This window comes from Anolis carolinensis, chromosome 1, assembly GCF_035594765.1.
Source record: "Anolis carolinensis isolate JA03-04 chromosome 1, rAnoCar3.1.pri, whole genome shotgun sequence".
NCBI classification, from domain to species: Eukaryota; Metazoa; Chordata; class Lepidosauria; order Squamata; family Dactyloidae; genus Anolis; species Anolis carolinensis.
Window position 1 is genome coordinate 290,940,001 of NC_085841.1, and position 23,397 is coordinate 290,963,397.

At 41.9% G+C, this 23,397-nt stretch overlaps 1 protein-coding gene and 1 long non-coding RNA gene across 9 annotated transcripts in view; one reads left to right on the forward strand and one right to left on the reverse strand.

The window, feature by feature from the left end:
- Positions 1-23,397, reverse strand: part of shank2 (SH3 and multiple ankyrin repeat domains 2) — a 405,147-nt gene that overhangs the window by 380,842 nt on the left and 908 nt on the right. The gene's annotated exons all lie outside the window — the stretch shown is intronic.
- Positions 5,180-16,508, forward strand: LOC134295421 (uncharacterized). Its single transcript, XR_010001984.1, has 2 exons — positions 5,180-14,448; positions 14,590-16,508. It is a non-coding gene; the product is annotated as an uncharacterized LOC134295421 (long non-coding RNA).

Below are 23,397 nucleotides of genomic sequence, written 5' to 3' on the forward strand. Positions count from 1 at the left end.
AGATGGAATTGTTGCCACAGTAACTTGTCTAGTCACTGAATCTCATACACCTGACTCAAGAAGCATACAACCCATTCAACAAATCACTTGGCAAAATATCTCTCTAGCCAGAAAACTATTTGTTAAACCTTCTCTAACTTTCATACAACAATTTTCTGCTACAGCCTAACATAGGATTTCTTAACCAGAGATTTGTAGTCATAATTCTGGGGGTGCGGTGGGGGGTCATTTGTAGGTATAATCATTTTGATGAAGGGTTCCCCAAGACTTGAAAGTTATTTAGGGTTTGGAAAGGCTGACCTAACATCATTTAAAAAGTTGTTGTTGCTATATAGTGGAGGAGCCAAAGTCTTCTCACTGATGGTATAATTACTTTGGAACACAATCTTCCGTCACTGCAAAAAAATAAAAAAAATCTTGAGGTCCACTGCCCTTTCCAAATTATATGTTGTACCACAAATCCACTGTCTTAAACAACAAGTGTCAAAAACAACTAGATTTGGGAATGATGGGCTTCATATTACAACATATCTAGAGTATGTTGGACCAAGTTGCCACAAAAGGGTCATGAAAGCTGATCTGTTCAGGAAGACTTATTTCCTCCTAGAATGGAATATATATAGAGAGAAAGAATGGTAATGGAATCCCGGCACCGAGCAAAACAACAGAACTAAACACCCCCCCAACCTAGCAATTTAACCACACAATACAACATCCATGCCTTAAGGTTGAAACAACAAAAGATCACGTCACGCACCTCCACACGGACAGAAAATCACACAAACCCACAACGCACCATCTACGCTTGCGCAAAGATGCCCTCCTCGCGCTTCCCACCATGGTGCCCCATCCACTCACCCAACCCTTCTTGCGCACACACCTCCCTCTCATCTCCCCTCCCAGCCTCCCACCCCACGTGTCTCACTTACGGCAGAACCTCTGGCCTCCTCCATGACCAGCATGTCAACCGCACTCTCCCTGCTCCTCCTGCTTCTCCTGACCACGAGAGCAACAATGGCGGCACCCACTTTCCCTCACTAAAAGGAGAGAACCACGGACGCGGGGAGCCATGCCGGGGGGAAGGAGAAGCCTCATGGCCAGACCAGAACAATCCAGCTCACTGGCTAGAGGAAAGGCAGGCAATGGGAAAAAGCTGTGCCCTGGGTCCTAGCGCCCGCCCATCATCCGGATTATTTACTCTCACAACAGAAAGAAAGAGAAGCAAACCCAGCCACCAGTCATTCTACACTACTCCACAAAGACACACAGAAGCACTACTCCACAAAGACACACAGAAGCTCTACAAGATATACAATTATATACTATATATATAATTATATATATATATATATATATATATATACACACACTTTATTTATTTATATTATTTATCTGCACTACACTATCCCTTATCCAACATTCTAGAATATCCAACTCAATATTTTAATACTCAATATTTTAAATATATGCTAAAAACCATGACAATCAACACAATCTGACTCCTAATATTTTAACAAGCTTAAAATCAGACCACCAAATAAAAAACAACACTCTTAAAACGGGAATTCCAGACACTAAACAATCAGGGCCAGCTAACACCTCCCACGATCTGCCATGCAGGACACAATCCAAGCACTCCCAACAGATGGCCACCCAGCCTCTCAATGATAATAACAATATAACAATAATAATAATAACAACAACATACAATTCTAAGGTTTGCAGAGACCCCTAAGGATCATCCAGTACAACTTCCTTCTACCATACAGCAGGACACAATCTAAACATCCCTGACAGATGGCCATCCAATATCTCCACAATCTCCACAATAAAAATAATAATAGAATCCTACAGTCACAGAGATAGCAGAGACCCCTAAAGGCCATCCAGTCCAACCCCTTCCTGCCATGGAGAACACAATCCAAACATTCCCAACAGATGGCCGTACATTCTCTTGATGACAATAATAACAATATCACGGAATCCTAAGGTTTGCAGAGACCCCTAAGGATCATCCAGTACAACCTCCTTCTACCATGCAAGACGACACAATCCAACCATTCCTGAAAGATGACCATCCACCCACTTTATAATAATGATGATGATAATGAAGATGATTATCATGATGATAACAATAATAATAATAATAATAATAATAATAATAATAATAGAAGTATAGAATCCAATAGTTTGGAGACATCCCTAAGGGCCATCCACCCCAACCCTTTCTACTATGCACCAGGACACAATCTAAGCATTCAAAACACTTGAACAACATATAAATACTATACAATACTACACAGGGACAAAGACCCCCTCTACTCTCACCACTTTCACAGTACACAAACAACCAAATACATACTAAACATAAAGACAACCATACAACAGACATTCAATACCACCACTAACTCAAATTTCTCACCAACACCACCAGACAACGCCACAGCAACGCATGGCCGGGCACAGCTAGTGATCTATAGATTAAATTATGCTAGTGTTCTGCTTACTGACATTGTCATGCATTTTTAACATATGAGGTGTATTTCTGTTATGTGATTTTTAAGCCACCTCAAGTAATGTGATGGATAAAAGGACCAAAAAATAAATAAAACTCTCTGAAGTAGAAAATGGTATCAAAAATTTACACTAGTAGCAAAACAGCAAAAATCAGCAGGATCCATTTGTTAAATGAACCTTTCTCTAGCAGGTATTACACAGTGAAGAAGAACAATGTAATTATGTAACATTTGTTGTTCTTTGAATTAAGGACATCAGTATTACCTTTGTAAAAGGTAATATACATGAATTACATTAAAATAGATAGTAAAAGGCCATTGGGGTAACAAATAAAACATGTCATGCTAAAACTTTGAAAGTGGCAAAATAAAATCTTCTCTGTCACTTCAATGCTTTCGGTGTTGACTAAGAGAATGAAACATATACCACACATCCAGTTTCAAGGGATGTGTGTTGAATGATTTAGAGTGTTTCAAGAAAAAAAGAAATAAAGCTAGTCTATTGGAAAGCCAAACTTGCTGAAACTACTGCTGCTTTTACAAAATAAGGATTAAATTTTAACAGACCACAATCTTCTTTCCCAGTTAGCACCATGCATGTCCTCTCATTGGCAAGCTTGCATTTTTGCATATCTCCAGAATACTTCTTAACTCATGGACACTACATTTTACACTCTTCCAAGAAACAGGCTGACAAAAACTATGTTGCAAATGTCAAAGTGACAAAGTTTACTGACACAGCATATACTGAAGTCACACAGTACAGGATTGCAGTTGACCCTGGAAATAACTCCAGAAACTGTTTCAAATACTGGAGTAGGTGGCCCTGAAGTAGGACAGGAATGACTTCTTAATCTATGCTGTATGCCTTTTCCACATCATTCTCATGTAATTGTATATTACACCATTAAGAGTTACGATTAGTTCCCATTCATGATGCATTTAGGTGGAGTATAAAGATGTTAAACTGTGGTTTCCTAAAATTATTTTGTTGTTCTTAATTATGCTTATTAGATATGTTGAAGCCAAGGTATTTGGGCGGGGGGAGGGTGGTAAATTGAGGACATTGCCTTCTTAAAAATTCTGCTCTCCCACCCATGAAATTGTCCTTCAGTCCACTAACTTCTAGCATAGCATTGGAGTAACTTAAAACTTCAGCCAGTTTGCAGTTTAGGCATTCAAAGAAAAAGGGCAGGCAAAGTAACCTAGATAACACAAATGCACCACATAAAATAGTTCTATTATCTAATTTTCTAAGATGCCAGAAACTTGGGAACTGAATGAAATTTTGATTTGAAGCTCAGCATTCTTATTTGTGGAGGCAATGCATTCCTTGGGAGGGGAAACTACATCCCTACTCGAAGCACTGTTTTTAAGTAGAAAGGCAAGATAATACAATCACTTAATCATAGCATATAATCCATACATTTGTACGGATACACGGGGCTTCCAAAGAGAATTGCATGGCTTCCTGTCAGGTTTCCATGAAAAACAAACTTAGCTGGCATCTAATTAACAAAGACATCATGTGTAAGCTAGTTTCTCTCTCTGCCTGCCTTCCCCATTACTCAGGAGATTTGTCATTTGATCCCATACAAAAGGAAATGGAGATCCATCAACACACACTTGATTATATTGCAAAAGAACCCAGTTCATGTCTGGGCACAGTTTTGGAAAAGTTATTTTTTGGATTACAATTTCCAGAACCATTCTGCCAGCAAGGTTGTACTGATCAGGAAATTCTGGGAGTTGTAATTCAAAAAGTAATTTTTCCAAACTTTGAATTTGGGAATATGTATAAGAGTATATATATACTGTAGTTTTACTGCATTGTGAGTTTCATATGATAGCATGTCAGCAAACTGTTTTTAACACAGAGAGTTAGATTTGTATGATCAAATGGACTACACAATCTAAATATAGGAATTAATAAAGAGCAATTTATTTTATGTGTGTTTTATTTTGAAGAGGGGAAAACTGTCCAGTCAACCCAAGGAAGCATTAGTCACACATTTAACACTAGTTCCTTGTGAATGAGCACATATGGAAAAAAGCAATGTCAAAGAAAAAGAACAAAGGTAGCGGAGTAATACTGTTATCCTCTTTTCTCCTATTAAAAGATGAAACACTTGGCAGAGTGTAAACTATTCTTTATTTAGCAAAGAAGAGCAAATAATCACACATTCATTTTGTTAAGAATCAAGGTTTGCTCAGACATTTTCAAAAGAGTTTCCTTCCAATGAAATGGCGCAAGGCTCACACCTGTACTATTCTGACAGACAAATATAAAAGTACAGCAAAGAAAATTAAAATCTATTGCTGAAGCTCGGAAGGCCATGTTGGGGCTTCTTGCATAATGCATTTGTTCCTTCTTTGAAATGCACTTGTCGAGGGAAGGAACATGACACTGCCCCCCTCCCCCTACACCTTCCAGCTTCCTTGTCCCAAACTGCTCATATGATATGTAAAAGGCTTACCTGTGACATGACTCAAAAGAAATGAATCCTCAAAATGTCAGTTCCTCACAGAGCTGGCACAAGGAGGCAGAAAGATATTTGTTTTGAAAAACCAAACTTTCCAGGGACTGTACTGACTTCCAGCTGCGAATGCAGAACAATGAACCCAAGCCAGGTTGTCTCGCAACCCAGCCTCCTCTCCCCTGCCAATCACACAGCTCACCAACTGTCTGTTGTTCTTACCATGTCTAAAACTAGAGAAAGAGAAATAAAGAAGATAGTGTACTTTCAACTACCAAATTTGTTTTGTGAGAGGCTTGCCTCTGACAAAATAAGGGCACAGATTATATGCCCAATGTAAACATGATAAATAGAAGCTGGAAAACATTATTTGTGGAATATTTACACATTTAGCATACCCTTTAAATTTTGTCCCCAGGTAATATACATGCTGTATTAGAATACAAAGCACATTGGGTACTGGGCTGATATGTTTAACATTTCACATATAGTGGCAAAGACCTCAGATTAAATGAGAGAACAGATGGATCAAATGACAGATAGGTAAGATGTTCTCGATCAGATTGCAATCTCCTCAAAAGGGAGGAAAGGATTTTTAATTTATGTGATAATTATAAATATGATTTCCCCCACACACAATCTGAAGTGATGCAATACATTACATGATCTCAGCAGTCTGATAGCAACTATGTATTAGGAGGCATTTCCAAAAATGCATGAAGGCAGCTCCTGACAGAGCACACGGTAGTAGTCCAAACAGGATGTAACTTTGGGTGGCTCTATGCCAGTGGTTCTCAACCTGTGAGTCCTCAGGTGTTTTAGCCTATAACTCCCAGAAATCCCAACCACTTTACCAGCTGTTAGGATTTCTGGTAATTGAAGGCCAAAACATCTGGGGACCCATAGGTTGACCCTTACCACCACCATCACCACCACCATGGTTCTCATCATCATGCCAGCCAGCTGGTGCATCATGACTAATGTTAGTTGGCTGTTTGACACCTGAAGTGACATCAGTCAGAGTGAGGCAGGAAGAGGACAAATCACATCCAATCTTTCACTCCTCTGATTGCCTTATTGCTCAGGTTAGTGTCACTTCAGGTGATGAGTAAAGGACACAACCCATGTTGCATCTGCTGTCCACCAGGAAGATAAGAACAGAAAGGGACTGTAAGTGCCTTCTCATGACCCTTGGTGGCCTGAGTGCCAAGAAGTATGTGATGGCCATGTTGAGGAACCAGTATTATTCCATGCATTATTTAGCCATCATGGAGTGGATTCGCCTGCCCTTCGGAATAACTGGTTAATATAGATATGCCCTAAGCATGTATCACATACAGCATCTTCAGGAGTGGATGCAATTAAAGCAGTAGCCTAAATTGTGCAAACATCATTCTGGCCACTATCAACAGCTGGGCGTCCAGGCCTGTCACCAGTGACCACTAGTCCTAAATCCCATTGCTAGTCCAAACTAGAGTAGATCTGAATCAATTAAATGTATGTAAGTGTTGATTTATTAAGTTCCCATTTATCTGATTGTTCATCTTCTTCTTCTTCAATCACTCAGTTTTTCCGACTCTTCGTGACCTCATGGACCAGTCCACACCAGAGCTTCCTGTTGGCCGTCGCCGCCCCCAGCTCCTTTCAGGTCAAGCCAGTCACTTCAAGGATACCATCCATCCATCTCCCCCTTGGTCGGCCTCTCTTCCTTTTTCCTTCCATTTCCCCCAGCATCATGATCTTTTCCAAGCTTTTCTGTCTTCTCATGATGTGGCCAAAATACTTCATCTTTGCCTCTAATATCCTTCCCTCCAGTGAGCAGCCGGGGACTATTCTCTGGAGGATGGACTGGTTTGATCTCCTTGGGATCCAAGGCACTCTCAGGATTTTCCTCCAGCACCAAAGTTCAAAAGTATATATCTTCCCTCGATCAGCCTTCCTTATGGTCCATCTCTCGCATCCATAGGTTACTATGGGGAATACCATTGCTTTAACTATGCGGACCTTCGTTGCCAGTGTGATGTCTCTGCTTTTCACTATTTTATCGAGGTTGGCCATTGCTCTCCTCCCAAGAAGTAGATGTCTTCTGAATTCCTGGCTGGAGTCTGCGTCTGCAGTGATCTTCACGTCTAGAAATATAAAGTCTGTCACTGCCTCCACGTTTTCTCCCTCTATTTGCCAGTCTGGTTGCCATAATCTTGGTTTTCTGATTGTTCTACTCTAGTTGAAATTAGCAATTGAATTTATACCCAAGAAGAGTCTGACCCCAGCAGAATAAACTCTCAACCCCTGATCTGGTTTTCAGATTACCAAGAACACTTCTGACTTTCTCAGTCTCTATTTGTTTGCCCTCTTCAAGTCTGTTAAAATTATCACACACTGATTTATAACTGAAAGGGCTTTCTGGATCTAGATGGAAAAGCCAGAGTTTGTGTCACTGGATTGCTGTATGCACAGAACCCCAACATGCCAAACTCTATTTCCCAGCAGTTTAATGTAATTGTTAAATAACAAGATACAGACCGAGGGACATCAGAGACCAATAGCCACAGAGTTAAACAAATAGCACCCACTACACTAGTCATCCCATAAAGATTGGGCCCACAATGAAACAACTGCTCCAAGTCACATTCCAGATGGACAGTTCACAAGACTACCGTGATCCTCCATGGTCCCTTATCCAGTTTCTAGCACAGAACATTGAACAAAGTGGCGTTATCTGTCACTCTTCTATAACCAGACATGAAGCCAGATTGTAATGGATAGAGATAATTCATTTCATCCAGGAACTATTACAAATGAGACAACAATAAACAGCAAGCACCTTGTCAATCATTGGAAAAAACAGCTGCATACTCAAATCTAAAATGCTCTTCCAGTCTTGACTGACAACCAGTGCCACTTCTTTTCTGACCATTTTCTCCTTGGCTATCATTTTCCTCTAAAAGTTTTGTTTGCACCTTCTCTTTTTCTTTCACTTTATATATACAATACACTGAAATGTGATCCATCAATACAAGGATAAATAGCAACAAAGAAATGGCTGCTTGGTTTTTATTCATGCTCCTCTCTTTCACCTATTGCAGAAATTTTGTTCCAGTCAATGGGATAACACTCCTGAGCTACTGAAACAATATACAATGTGTTGTGATTGGAGTTTTCTGGGGCTTTGTGTGTGACTCACCCAAGGTCACCCAGTGGGTTTCTATGGCTGAGCAGTGAATTATCCCAGTTTCCAGAATCATAGCTCAGTGCTCAAACAACAATACCACACTGGCACTCAATGTGTCATATAACATGAGCTTTTTTCCTTGGATAAAATATCATGTTTCCGAGAACATGATAGCAGGTATGTTGTAGTCAATCTTATTCATTGAATAATTTCTAGGAAGTGGACGTAAATCAAACCTACTCCTAGATGACCAAGTTCTAAGCTGAAACATGTACAGAGGCATATTATTCTATTTTACCATTGTGATGATGTAGCTGTGCTTACTGAGTTGCAGCAAGAAGGTAGTTTATTCCTGAAATAATTGCATTGTATTATGACTTTGCATGTTTGAGATATAAGCACTTTTTCGTGTCAGGAGAAACTTGAGAAACTGCAAGTCGCTTCTGGTGTGAGAGAACTGGCAGTCTGCAAGGACATTGCTCAGGGGATGCCCGGATGTTTGATGTTTTACCCTCCTTGTGGGAGGCTTCTCTCATGTCCCTGCATGGGGAGCTGGAGCTGACAGAGGGAGCTCACCCGCTCTCCTGAGATTCAAACCACTGACCTGTCAGTCAGCAGTCCTGCCGGCACAAAGGTTTAATGTATTGTGCCACTGGGGGCTTGATATAAGCACTGGAAAAGTGGAAAGCAGTAGAAAAAGAAGGAGACCACATTACAAGTGGATTGACTCAGTCTGAGTTTGCATGACTCAATCTCTTGAAAGTCTCCCATTCAGAGAGCTAATATATATTAAAGTCGATTTGATGGCAAGTAATAATAACAAACTAATTCCTCAAAAGAAGAAAGGGAAGGAAGAGAAGAGAAAGAAATGTAGAAGGCTACCCTGTTTCCCCTAAAATAAAATATCCCCAGAAAATAAGACCTAATAGAGGTTTTGCTGAATTGCTCAATATAAGGCCTCCCCCAAAAGTGAGACCTAGCAAAGTTTTTGTTTTGAAGCATGCCCAACAAACAGAACACCAGAGCATGCAGGATTGGTAAATGTACCTACCATAGAGTATTGTACATGGAAATAATGGCAGTAACAAGAAATTCTTGATAGGATTCACAGTTTGTCTGGTTATGGTGGTTTGTGATGACAACTACTGTACAGTATATAATAAATGTTCATTTTTTTGTTCAACAATAAATGTGAATTCTTCTTCATGGAAAAATAAGACATCCCCTGAAAATAAGACCTAGAGCATCTTTGAGAGCAAAAATTAAGATAAGAAACTGTCTTATTTTTGGGAAAACACGGTAGCTAGAAAGCATGGGCTTTCATAGATAAAATAGTGAATTAAGTCCCTTCCAACTGAATAGGTTTTACTTTGTGTCGTCAGCCATTTAAAATCCCACCCAATCCAAAGTCATGAGCCACTAAAATGGAATCAAGATATACATCAGACCAAAACCAGGGCAGGGAACAGAAGAAGCAGCATGTGGAAATGGAGAATCACCTTAAAATTTCATCATACGGGTATGCCCCCTAGACAGTATTATACATTAACCAAAAACATGGACTTTTCTGTTTGACTGTTTACTTTTTTGGAAAGGCAACATCAAAGAAAACTCTTGCAATATACTGTGTTGATTATTCTCCCCCTTCCTAATAAACCTACATAACTGAGCAAGGTCAAATAAGTACACAGAAACAAGTACACTGGCTACAAAGGGGGAAATATAGATGGAAAAGGATAATAAAAAAGCAAGAAAACCGAACTTCTGTCTTTAAATGAAGACAAATAATGTGAATGAATAACCTCAAATGGCCAGATTAATATACTGAAGCTTTTTACTCATATATAGAAACACTGGAAGTTTATACTGCTGCACATGTGTGTATTATTAACATTTAAAGCAGGACAATTCATGTGCTGTTTTCACAAAGGAAATATAGTAGTTATTTAAAGAAACAAAAATGCATTAATTCTTCTATAGTAATTAATTATATATGCAATTAATATATTAACTAATGAATTAACAATATTTTACTTCATTAATGTGATGTTCCTTTAAGTCACCTGACAATGTGTGGTGACTCTGTGATCGAGGTGACCTCCCCTCCAGGACTTTGTAAAAGATAGTTCAAAAATCAAGACTTTATGTTCTATATTCCATATATTTATAGTAGAAGGTGATTGGGACTTTTTACTGGAGTTTACTGTGGATTATCCCTGCACTCTGAGGCAAGAGATAACAACTTCATGGATTGTGAAATCATGTTGCTTGAACCCCACTTCTATGTTGAATTCCCCAGATGTTGTGAACTTCGTTCTGATCAAATGTTTCCTATTACTTATATCGATTGTTTATATCATTCATGATTCCCCTTTATGCAATGTCACCCACCTTTATGGATTCTCCTTTATTTTCTTGAAATGTACCTATCTGCCTATATGTATTTATACTCTTTGGGATCCCCGGAAAATATGTGTTTTTCCTAGCTGGGTTTATATTCCAACTTTATTTTTAATTTTCATTTTATCCCGTATAATTGGCAGATCATGAAATCAAATGGGAAATATTATGACCCCAACCTGAACTCTAGCCCCATGACTCAGACCTCCCTTCCCAAAAACAAAAGGATAATCTGCCACAGTTTAATCCCCTCTCATTCCGACCGCATGGACAATATAGGGCGAGTCACCAAACTCCTAAAGGTGACTCGCCCCCAAGGCAAACATTGTCACATCTCAGGCCAGGACGCCGCAGGAAGGCACCCTGTGGGGCCGTCAATGATGGCTCATCACCACCCACTTCCCGTCTGACACCCCAAAGACATATCTAAAATCTGTGAACGTGACAGGACCCCGGACATCCTTGATGGGTGTCATTAATTCCTTTAGAAATCGGCTGGGCCAGAATTAATCAGATATTTCCTGTCCGGTCACCTCTTTGTCTCAATAGCTCCCGCCTCCTCCTCTCTGATTGGCCCGAATAGGGACAATAAGCGGCTCCCCATTGGGCCAGCAGAGCAAGGCGGGAAACGAAAGCCCGCCTCATTCAACCTCTCAGCCTATCCGCGATCAGATGGGCAGGGAAGCGGGGCGGGAAATTCAAAGGGCTGTCAGACCAAAACATTGTATAAATATGGCTTTATTTGAAACATATGTTACGCTAGTAGATTGAATGATCACTATTAGCGTCCTTTTCAGCTGAATTGCTCAATAAAACTCCTTGGCGGATTTTCCTTCAACGTGGCGGACCTTCTTCATTTCAGGCTTCAGGTTGTATTGCGGCTTATATTCTTCTTTTGGCTTCGCCAAGGTCCGTTCCCTCAGGACCGGATCGGCTTCCTTCTAAAGGGGCCCGATCCCCCAAACGCGGTCGACAACATAATTTGGCTTTACCACGAAGGGACTTGCTTGGAAGTTCCAAAGATCCATTTTTTTAGGCTAAAATTCCAAGCGGCGACCTTGGTCCAGATATTCTGGGACAGGTTGGGGAGAGAAACGGCTGCAAGGAGGGCCCTCCGACCAACAATTTGACCTCATTTCACATCCAAATTTCTCTGGCAGTCCCTTTCTCTCTCTAGATCTGATTCAGGGTACTGAACAAAGGAGCCAGATAGGAGGAAGCAGATTTTTAGCTCCTCGAAGGAAAGGCGCCAACGTGAAACAGGGGACGCCCTGTAAAAATAAAAGGGAACCGGCCCCGTTGTTGAGACCCAGGTGGGAGGAGTCCTGGAGGTATTGCACTTCGGATCAGGGCTCGGTAACAAATTCCTGGTGAAACGCGGGAAAATCTGGCACCCGGGGGGCGTGTGAGAACAGTCTGGCTTGTAAGATTACAGGTTCAAGAATCGCGGGGTAGGGGAACAGTTGTGTTCCCGGGGCACCTGCGGATTCCACGAACGCCAGCCATCCAGTCTTGGTGAAGGGAACTCTCGGTAGGACGAGCTGACCTGGCCGGTTGGGTGAGTCGTTACTCCGTTAACTGTCAGGTACTGGGCAGGGGTTGAGCCAAGAATGGGTGTTTGTTCAAGCACGTCTAGGGTGTCCCACCCCAGCAGACATCCCCAGGGATTCTCCTTTGGGCAAGATCCTGGCCAATTGGGGTGGGCTTTGCATCAAAAAACATGGTGCAGGCCAGGTTGGGCTAACTCAGAGCACATAAGTGGCCCCTTGTGGCCCTTGAAGGGGGAACAGCTTGCCCCCCGTTTGAGTCACCGAATTCGGAGTGTTGACCTAAGGTGACTCACCATGGGGAGGGCAAGTGGTCCCAACTTGCTTATGCTGCAATGTTCATGGCCCTAAGCCAGGGAGAGAATCGGAGGGGGGGAGGGGGGCCCACGTCTTCCCATGCAGAGATTTGGGCTCCAAAAACAGCCCTCCAAAGATTCCCCCCTAGACCCTTTTCCCCTTACCCCCTCCTCCAGAGGATTTTCTGGACACATTTGCTTGCCTTCTCCCCACCCCATCAGCCCCCTCCTCCAATCCCCATCCCCACCTTTTCTCCTCACCCTGAGTCCTACACTGATCCAGGACTCCCAAATTGGCCTTCCAAGGGAACCCTTACTTCAGGGATCCCCCCCCCAAGAAATTCCCCTCCAGAGAGTTCAGCCCAGTCTAACGTGAAGGAGGGCTCCCAGCCCCCTCCCCTCTCACCCCGAAACACACCTGATCCAAAACACTGTTCACACTCTCTCAGCCCCCATCCCAGCCGTTCCTTTGAAGCCTGATGCCCCCCCCCCAAATTGTATCTGCCCCTGCCACTCAACTCCTGCCACATTCTGAGTTTTCCTTAGATGGGAAGAATCGCCCCACCATCCCCCTCCTTCTCTTGCCCCCACCAGGCTCTCTCTCTCTCTCTCTCTCTCTCTCTCTCTCTCTCTCTCTCTCTCTCTGCGCTCATTCCTCTCTTGGAGAGACAGGAGAAGGAGGGGCCGCGGGGAGATTGTGCAAAGAGGACACTTTTTTCCTCTTCCTGTTTTTGGAGGGGCAAAGGGGGGAGAAGATTCAGTCCTGAAGCCTGCCACCAAGATCTATAGTTCTCCAAGGATTGCTTCCTTCTTTCAAATCAAATCTTCTCCAACTTGATATTCTGCCTTGCCTACCCTCAAATTGTACCCTTTTTTTCTTTTCTCTCTCTCTCTTCCCCGGCCTGAGTGAAAGTCTCTCTCTCTCCCTCAAATCTCAAATCCATTTCTCCTCTCCTTCCTCTCTTCTCACCTTTTAAAATCCCTTATTTCCCTTTGTTCCCATTTTCTAGACACTATCCCTAAGATTTTACCTCAGTGTTGTCTTATATTTCCTTTGGTCCTTACAAAAGGGGGGAGGGGGGCCATTCCTTTAGCCGCTTCTGTTTCTTAATTTCCCCTTTTTCTTTCTTTCCCATCTGGGAAGCATGGCAAAGGATTTGGGTGGGGGAAGGGGACTCCCAGAAAAGTGTTGATTAAATTTTGTGTGTTTATGTAATGTGTGGGCTGTAAACTCTTCTCTACTCACCCCTTTGCCTTAAAAGCCACCAGTGATATATAGTTTTCTGGGAAGGAGGGCTGGAATGGACTAGCTTAGTGCTATGCTCTCTCTCTCTCCCTTTTCTTCTGTGCCATCTCACCTCCCTATTTTCAAAGGTTCAAGCCCTAATATTTTGTGAGACCCCCCCCCCCAGAGAAAACCTGCTGCTTCTGTGGTTTTAACTTTTTCTTGTCTCTCTCTCCTCAAGCCTCCCTTATCTTAGAGAGAAAAGGGGGGGGATGGAAGAATTGATGTATTTTTCTATATGTGAGTTTTTTTCTCTCTCTCTCTCTCTCTTCCACTTCATGTTTTCCTAGGCCGAAATGCACTTCAACATTCTCCTTTTTCAAAGCTCCCCCCCCCCTTCCTTCCCAGCATCCCCATTTCTCCTTATAAACATTCAGTCAAAATCCTGGTTTACTTTTATAGTGAAGGCACTCTTTCACTCTCCACAGTTCCCCAACAATCTCCTTTCTTCCTTTCGGGTCCTTCTCCCTCCCTTTCCCTGAGTGCATGCGTGTGAATGTTTTAAAAAAATCCCTCTAACTGCCTTTAATTATGAGGAGGGCATTAGAGTCCAGGGGACCTTCCAGGCACAGCTGAAGAGATCCAGAGGACCGGACCCAACCACCTGACTGAGGACATCAGACCAGACTGCAAGACCCATAATCCATACCTGCCACCATGAACAGTTCTAAGACCTGGGTAGGGGCTCTCGGAGTGCGCTGTGGATTTCATGCAGCAGCTAGAACCCAGAGGCCATTGGAGATGGTCCTGTGAGGGTAAGCCCGGACCCCCAGTCACCCAGAAGAGACAGCCCCACCTGTGGCTGATCTGAGACCCCCACGGGGGAAGCAGCCCCATCTGCCTGGCTCAGGGGCTAGAGACTAAGACACTGCTGAAAGGATTCTTGCACATGGCAGGCTTTTATGGCCAGACCACCGTATGGTGCCCTCCAGCTGGCCTGGTTCTGCCCTGGCAAAGGGCTACTGAGTGCAGGTCTGCCTTTGACGCTGCCAAGGAGGCCCTCATGACATCACCAGGGGACAGAATTGGCCGCCATGGCAGAAGATGTCCCAGAAGAAATGAACAGGATTCTACCAGTGACCACCATGAGGGAAGGATGTTCCACTTTCACCAGAGCTGTGCCAAAGAAGGACCCCAGGACTGCTGGAGCCCTCACAAGGTATGAGTGACTTCCCTGACTAACCCCACCACGGGAGGGAGGGGGGGCTTATAATCTGTCCTTAGTTTCCCTAGGCACTCTCTCCTTTCCGTCTCCTCTGTTGGAGTGCTGGACCTGCCTGCAGTCACCAGGAGGCGCCGTGCTGTGAGGCGCAGAAGCTGTGCCCAGTTGCCCCCAGCTGCCAACTACAAAGGGGGGGCCCAAGCTGCAGCCAAGAAAAGGCAGCCAAATGGGAGTACTGCATCACAGCCTCCATCATCCCCAGCCCTCACCACCTCCACCTTCATGCTCCATTTCCCATGACTCCAGACCAAGGGACATCTGTTTCAACACCATGGGATCACCCACCACTGACTGAACCTCAGCTTTCACCTCTTCAAGCTCCTGCCCTCCAACAAAAAGGCACAATCTGATCTACCAAGGCAGAGGCCCTGCATGCAGTGAAATGTCGGGGCTTTGGGAAATGTTCATAGCCATTTCCAAGCCCCGAAGGGGGGAAAATGTGATCGAGGTGACCTCCCCTCCAGGACTTTGTAAAAGATAGTTCAAAAATCAAGACTTTATGTTCTATATTCCATATATTTATAGTAGAAGGTGATTGGGACTTTTTACTGGAGTTTACTGTGGATTATCCCTGCACTCTGAGGCAAGAGATAACAACTTCATGGATTGTGAAATCATGTTGCTTGAACCCCACTTCTATGTTGAATTCCCCAGATGTTGTGAACTTCGTTCTGATCAAATGTTTCCTATTACTTATATCGATTGTTTATATCATTCATGATTCCCCTTTATGCAATGTCACCCACCTTTATGGATTCTCCTTTATTTTCTTGAAATGTACCTATCTGCCTATATGTATTTATACTCTTTGGGATCCCCGGAAAATATGTGTTTTTCCTAGCTGGGTTTATATTCCAACTTTATTTTTAATTTTCATTTTATCCCGTATAATTGGCAGATCATGAAATCAAATGGGAAATATTATGACCCCAACCTGAACTCTAGCCCCATGACTCAGACCTCCCTTCCCAAAAACAAAAGGATAATCTGCCACAGTTTAATCCCCTCTCATTCCGACCGCATGGACAATATAGGGCGAGTCACCAAACTCCTAAAGGTGACTCGCCCCCAAGGCAAACATTGTCACATCTCAGGCCAGGACGCCGCAGGAAGGCACCCTGTGGGGCCGTCAATGATGGCTCATCACCACCCACTTCCCGTCTGACACCCCAAAGACATATCTAAAATCTGTGAACGTGACAGGACCCCGGACATCCTTGATGGGTGTCATTAATTCCTTTAGAAATCGGCTGGGCCAGAATTAATCAGATATTTCCTGTCCGGTCACCTCTTTGTCTCAATAGCTCCCGCCTCCTCCTCTCTGATTGGCCCGAATAGGGACAATAAGCGGCTCCCCATTGGGCCAGCAGAGCAAGGCGGGAAACGAAAGCCCGCCTCATTCAACCTCTCAGCCTATCCGCGATCAGATGGGCAGGGAAGCGGGGCGGGAAATTCAAAGGGCTGTCAGACCAAAACATTGTATAAATATGGCTTTATTTGAAACATATGTTACGCTAGTAGATTGAATGATCACTATTAGCGTCCTTTTCAGCTGAATTGCTCAATAAAACTCCTTGGCGGATTTTCCTTCAACGTGGCGGACCTTCTTCATTTCAGGCTTCAGGTTGTATTGCGGCTTATATTCTTCTTTTGGCTTCGCCAAGGTCCGTTCCCTCAGGACCGGATCGGCTTCCTTCTAAAGGGGCCCGATCCCCCAAACGCGGTCGACAACAACTCCATGAATTATACTGAAGCATAATTATATTTGCCTAAACACCCAAAAGCAAACCATGCTTCTTGCATTAACAAACATTAATACCCTTATTCACACAACAGATGTGTAGAAAATTAACAAATGGAAGGGAGTAAACTGTTTCCATGACTCCACCACACTCCAGAAAATCATCTCAAAGTTTGAAGATAGCCCGCATATGTATAATTAATATCCAGATAGCTTCTGTATGCATGATTAGAGGTACTCAGTTATCAAGCAGATTTAAACAAAAAATGTGTTATGGCTGTATGAATGCCAGCAAAAGGGGAGCACAGTTCCAATCCACTCTCTCTGGGTTTCACTCTTCCCTCCACAAGATCACTCTAAACATATTTACTGAGGGAGTAAAACTATTTGTATGTGTGCAGAATGTCCGAAGGCACATAACACAATTCCTAAAGATATACTAGTCTGGCTAGTATACCATACCATTACCTTGGCAAGCAAACATAATAATGAGTGCTTTATGCACCAAAAGCAAAATGTAAGTTAATTGATTAATTAATATTCCAAAATTCATCCTGAAGCAAGATCAGCACTCCGTCAATATCTAGCCTTTTCTATGACCTTGAAAAATGCTTCACTAAAAGCTACCAATGACAAACTACTAAACCAGAAGTGTCATATATGGAGAATAATGCAAAGATCAGCAGTGAGCAATAAACAAATTATTGCATACCTACTCATTAAATATAGGATTGATTTTTTTTATCTCTAAATCAAACTTTTAAAGCAATAAACAATGTACAAATTAAACAGCGGAACACATATGCGTTGAATGTATTTGTCAAACTCAAGTAATTGTTCTCATACCACAGAGGGGAAAATACTACCAACACATGTGGCTAACATGTAGTCTATGGGATCCTAGTAGTAATTTTTCTGAAAAGTAACTTTTCCAAATTCTGACTGTTCCACAAAAGCTCTGCTGGTCCTTTATCCTTCAAAGACAGTCTCTCCTATTTTTCTCCCAACTTAGGAGCCAACTTGTGGACCATCAAGCCTATTAAGTCTATAAGCCTACCAAGCTCATCAATGCAGAAAAAAACCTATTATTTTCATCAGAGGATGGCTTGTAAAGGTTAAAATTATAATAGGATTTACATAAAGTAAGAAGAACAGGAATTATTTAACCCTACTTTTTCTCTTGGTAGAACATTTTCTCCACCCACTAGATCACAAAACTATCAACACTGTAAAAATGTTCATAAATAATTCTGAAGTGTCTCCACATGACTTCATGAAATATTATAGTCTAGAGTACGAATGGTAGTTGTGTAACTCTCCAGATATTGCTGAATTACAACTCCCAGCATTCTTTACCATTGGCTATGCTGCTGAAAGGGTTGCCATTCAACATGGGGGGAGGGGGGGCACAAAATTTCCAACCTTATGTGTGGCTGTCAAGGGCCTCTCTTGAAACCTGTGGTTATCCTAAACATCCACAATTCCCTTCACAACACTTCTCCCACTGACAGTTTTTTTCCATGGGGGGGTATGGTTACAAAATTGACTTTTTTGCTTCTCCGTGCCACCAAACTCATAGTTTAACAGTAACAAGGGTCAAATCATACATCACGGAGAAATACAGTATCCTTTCTTGCCTGCTACTCTCAACAAACCATGAAATTATGAGCTGTAAAAGGTCAAGCAAAAGACAAGTTCCCCAAAGTCGTGTTCACTTTATTAGCTTCATGAACATTTATTTTTCACATAAGGATTCCCCTAAGAATCATACTGATGTTATCATATTCACATACATATACATATATATTGATTGCCTGCTTAAAGATGTCTCTCAGCAGTGTAGCAACCACTGGGTTGATTGTTCCAAAATCTATTGAATTTGAAGCTAAACTTTATCTAATGGCTCATTATGTTACTGCTTGTCTCCTTTATTTGTTATAGCTTCTGTCTGTTAAAATCAATTTGTAAAATCTCATTTGTTGAAAAGAAAAGCAGAAAGGAATTGACACTTGTGTCCCGGTTCCTTTTAACCTCTCTCATACATATATACATACATACCTACACACACACACATGGTCCACAGTGAAACAAGTAGCAGAGCATTAACAATACCAAGATTGCAACACATCAGGAGGCAGATGGGAGAGGCCACATTTAAATTCTCCCTGATGTAAATAAACCAATTAAACATTCCTAGCAAGTAAAGCATTAGTAAACCATGGGTGAAACGACATATCCCTGCTCACTTTTAGCTGTGCTAGAATTAAATTTACAGTAGGTTTTTCAAGGCTAGGGAATATACAAACATGATATTTCCTACCTGAAGTCTGAAGTGATATTGTCCACCTTACACCTTCAGAGCCATACCATCCTCCTGCCTTCATTCAGCTGTGTTTATCCACCAGGATCAGTTTTAACAGTACAAAAAGTAGTCTGTAGTTCACACTGATCACAATTAAGAATTTCTGAGTGGAACTTAAGAGTAAAAACTAAGTAACTAAGGCAAGTCCCCAAATACTTTTTTCCATCCCGAGTTTCATCATTCACTGAGTTCCACTTGAGAAATTTTCCCACTCTTTCCATGGTGACAGAGTCTGGTCGACTATGGAATTAGAGATCACCCGTCTGCACATGGAATTAGGGGTCACCCGTCTGTATCAGGATTCAAATCCATTCAGTGAATTCCTCTCCTAGCAAATGAACCAATTAATATATTTCCTTTTGTATGGTATAATGGATAGTCAGTATAATCGGAATGGTCCGATTTTTCAGTCTGAGCAAGCCGTCCAGAGAAAACATATATTGTGGACATACAGAGTATTGATATTTCATCCCAAAAGTCACTGAGGCATTCCAAACCTCAATTCAGTTGTTTAAAATATGGATTTGGCTACAAGTTAATGAGCACAATAGCAGCATTAATATATGCAATTAATGGAGCACTGTGACCTGAAAAGATCAGGATGTTTTACTGCTCACAGTATTGCCTCTGGTCACGCAGCGAAGCAGAAGCAAGATTTGAAGGAGTGTGTGCTGACTGCAACTTTGCCTGGTCTATTTGTACAAGGCATATCTGAATGAAGAAAAACCCACATACACACTGCAACTCCAAGCTGCTAAACTGGTGGCCACATCTATATGAGGGAAAAGCCAAATTTATTGATAATAAATACCAAGTTTTCCTTTAAGCTCTTGACACAGCAAAGAAATAAAATTGGTATTAGTTACACATTACCAAGACAGAGCATATTTGCTTGCACCTCTTATTAGGAGCTAAACACAAAGAGTTTACTATCAAGTTGAACCACACTTCAACATAATCCTTTGAAATTAATGTACCCCACATCTCCAGGAGACAAATTCCCCATAGACACCTGAAAATGTGGATAACAGGAAACTCTATATTTTGATTATACTTGGAATGGAAGGATATCGTAGAATTGTACCGTCAGACCTATAAAAAAAACCTTCCACTGGGGAGAGGATATTTTTCGGAGCATTTGTGAATGAATCTGTGGATAATTTATTTTATTTATTTATTTATTTAATTTATATACCGCTCTTTTCCCCCAGGGGACGGCATATTGTAATTAAATTAAGTCCCATTGAATCTAATTGGTCTACTGACTAAGGCTGAATCCAACCTAGAAATTACTCTATATTTATATAATTATATTTTATCTAACTACAGTAGAGTCTCACTTATCCAACAAAAACGGGCCAGCAGAACGTTGGATAAGCGAAAATGTTGGATAATAAGGAGGGATTAAGGAAAAGCCTATTAAACATCAAATTACATTATGATTTTACAAATTAAGCACCAAATTGACAGAAAAAGCACACAGTAACATTATGTAGTAATTACGGTATTTATGAATTTAGCACCAAAACATTGCAATGTATTGAAAACATTGACTATAAAAACAATGATTACTAAAAGGCAGATTGTGTTGGATAATACAGAATATTGGATAAGCGAAGGTTGGATAAGTGAGATTCTACTGTATAAGTGAAAATGCTGAGGAATCTACTATTTTTCTCATATAACTTTTTTAAAAGACTGCTTCATTTGGAGAAAAAAGGTTGCTATTGTGGCAAAGTAGCTTTGGAAACTAACACTGCCACACCTTTTTCTGATACTTACGTTATTTCTCTGTAATTTAACAGGTTCAGATTTTCCCCAATGCCTTCATGGTGCCACAATCTCAAATTTGACTGTCAAAGGTGCCAGTACCAACCCCCCCCAAAAAAAACGAGAACCATATGATGTGTGCCCACCATCTTCTATGTTTACAACTCCCCAATAGAAATCTTTAACAGCTGCATAGTAGGGGGGGATCCTCCAATGAGCCCTTCCCCATCATCAAGAGGGGAACCTCTCACCCATGTCAGACATAAAAGTGCACACATCAAAAAAGCGAGAGAGAGAGGTGCCATCCCTCTTCAAGAAGTGCCACCTGCTGTTGAATTTCTCCATATGACTTCTAGTGGGGATTATTTCAAAAGGTCAATGAATGACTATTTCCAAAACACAGCCAATAGGGAAAAGGGCAACACAGAAGACAATGAGGTAAAAAAAGGATTCAGGCTTTCCTGGCATTCAATTTTTCAGCCTTTCTTAACAGGTGAGGAGATATCTATTCAAATATTTATGGATTTTATTTTTAGTCTACACATTTCAATCATAAATCTGCTGTGCTGCTCTCCTTTAGGGACACCTTTAAACACCATTCAGCATTCTCATTTCATAGGAAAGTGACAAAAGATGTGCAATGAAGAAGCAATATGCATAAATCAGGCTGTGAGGAATGAGAGATAAAATAGTTTAATAGAGATGTAGTACTCCTCCCACTGACTAAGCAGGGTCATGCTTTAGGCTACACCTCTTTTGCATAGAGACTGGCATCCTCTCGATCAGCATTAAAACCTGGGACCAAAACACTTGCTTCTCCAAACCTGAAATCGATGAGATGCCACTTGCACAAAGGGGCCTGTTTTTGACCAGGAACCACTTTGACCGGAGACCACTCTCCAACATTAATACCAAAAGGGTTACGAATCCGTTTTTGGTCAACTTTAGATTTGGTTTGGTTATTTGGGGTGCTGATTCAGAAAATTGCATGGGATAGACCACATCAGCTCTAATTTCTGATACAGAGCATATGCCATCCAGTAGTTACCACCTGCTCACCCACAGAAAACCACATTTAATAATCTAGAGCTGATGTGGTCTATCCAATGCAATTTTCTGAATCAGCACCCCAAATAACCTCAGGAACTGGCCCCGGTGCCAATTTTCCCTGCATGTCTCGCGAACCTTATTTTAGGTCTTGCGGTCCACCAATGAATTGCTGCCCACAGGTTGTGAACCACTGGTCTACACTGAGGAATTAATGCAGCTTGAAACCATTTTAATTGCCATGGCTCAATGCTATGGAATCATGGGAGGTGTATTTTTATACTATCTCTAGTCATCTCTACCAAAGAGCATAATGCTTGACCAAACTACAACTCCTAGGATCTCGTAGCATAGACCCATGGCAATTAAAGTACTATTAAACTGCATTAATTCTAGTGTAGACACACTTAAAAGTCAGCCTAACTCCTAGTCCTGATCTACTGCCAGTAAAATTGCAAGTATTGACAAAGGCTTTCATGACCAGAATCACTGTGTTGCTGTGAGTTTTCCAGGCTGTATGGCTATGTTTCAGAAGCATTCTCTCCTGACATTTCACCCACATCTATGGCAGGCATCTCCAGAGGTTGTGAGGTCCGTTGGAAACTAGGCAAGTGGGGTTCATATATATCTGGAATGTGGGAGAAAGAACTCATCTGCCTGAGGTAAGTGTGAATGTTGCAATTGGCCAGCTTGATTAGCATTGAATAGCCTTGCAGTTTCAATGCCTGGCTGCTTCCTGCCTGGGGGAATCCTTTGTTGGGAAGTGTTAGCTTGCCCTGGTTTTCTTGTCTGGAATTCCCCTGTCTTCTGAGTGTTGTTCTTTATTTACTGTCCTGGTTTTAGAGTTTTTAAAATACTGATAGCCAGATTTTGTTCATTTTCGTGAACAAAAATTGCAAATAACTACAATGTCAAGTGTGCAGAAAGGGAGTTTACAACAGAGGTACAAAAACTATTTGCAACCAAGTGTTTCTTTTTATTTATTTATTAAGTCAAGAGGGGGCAAAATGATCCACAGTCCACAAGGAGAAACCTGCTTTGCTGACTGGAGTCAGCATGGTATCCTGAGTTGGTTTAAACAGCTGATTTTTAAAGTAGCTATAACTGATTTTAATGTTTAAATGGTTAATGTTTTTAATGTTTGTGTATATTTGGACCCCTGGTGACGAAGTGTGATAAAGCACTGAGCTGCTGAACTTGCAGACCGAAAGGTCCCTGGTTCAAACCCCGGGAGCAGCATGAGTGGCCACTGTTAGCTCCAGCTTCTGCCAACCTAGCAGTTCAAAAACATACCAATGTGAGTAGATCAATATGTACCACTCTGGCGGGAACGTAACGGCACTCCATGACCTTGGAGGTGTCTATGGACACCGCCGGCTCTTTGGCTTAGAAATGGAGATGAGCACCAACCCCCAGAGTCAGACATGACTGGACTTAACGTCAGGGGAAACCTTTACCTTTTTATATTTATAATTATTGAATGTCCCGGCATGGAATGCTTGCCGTATATATGATGTGCTCCGTCCTGAGTCCCTTTCGGGGTGAGAAGGTCGGAATATAAA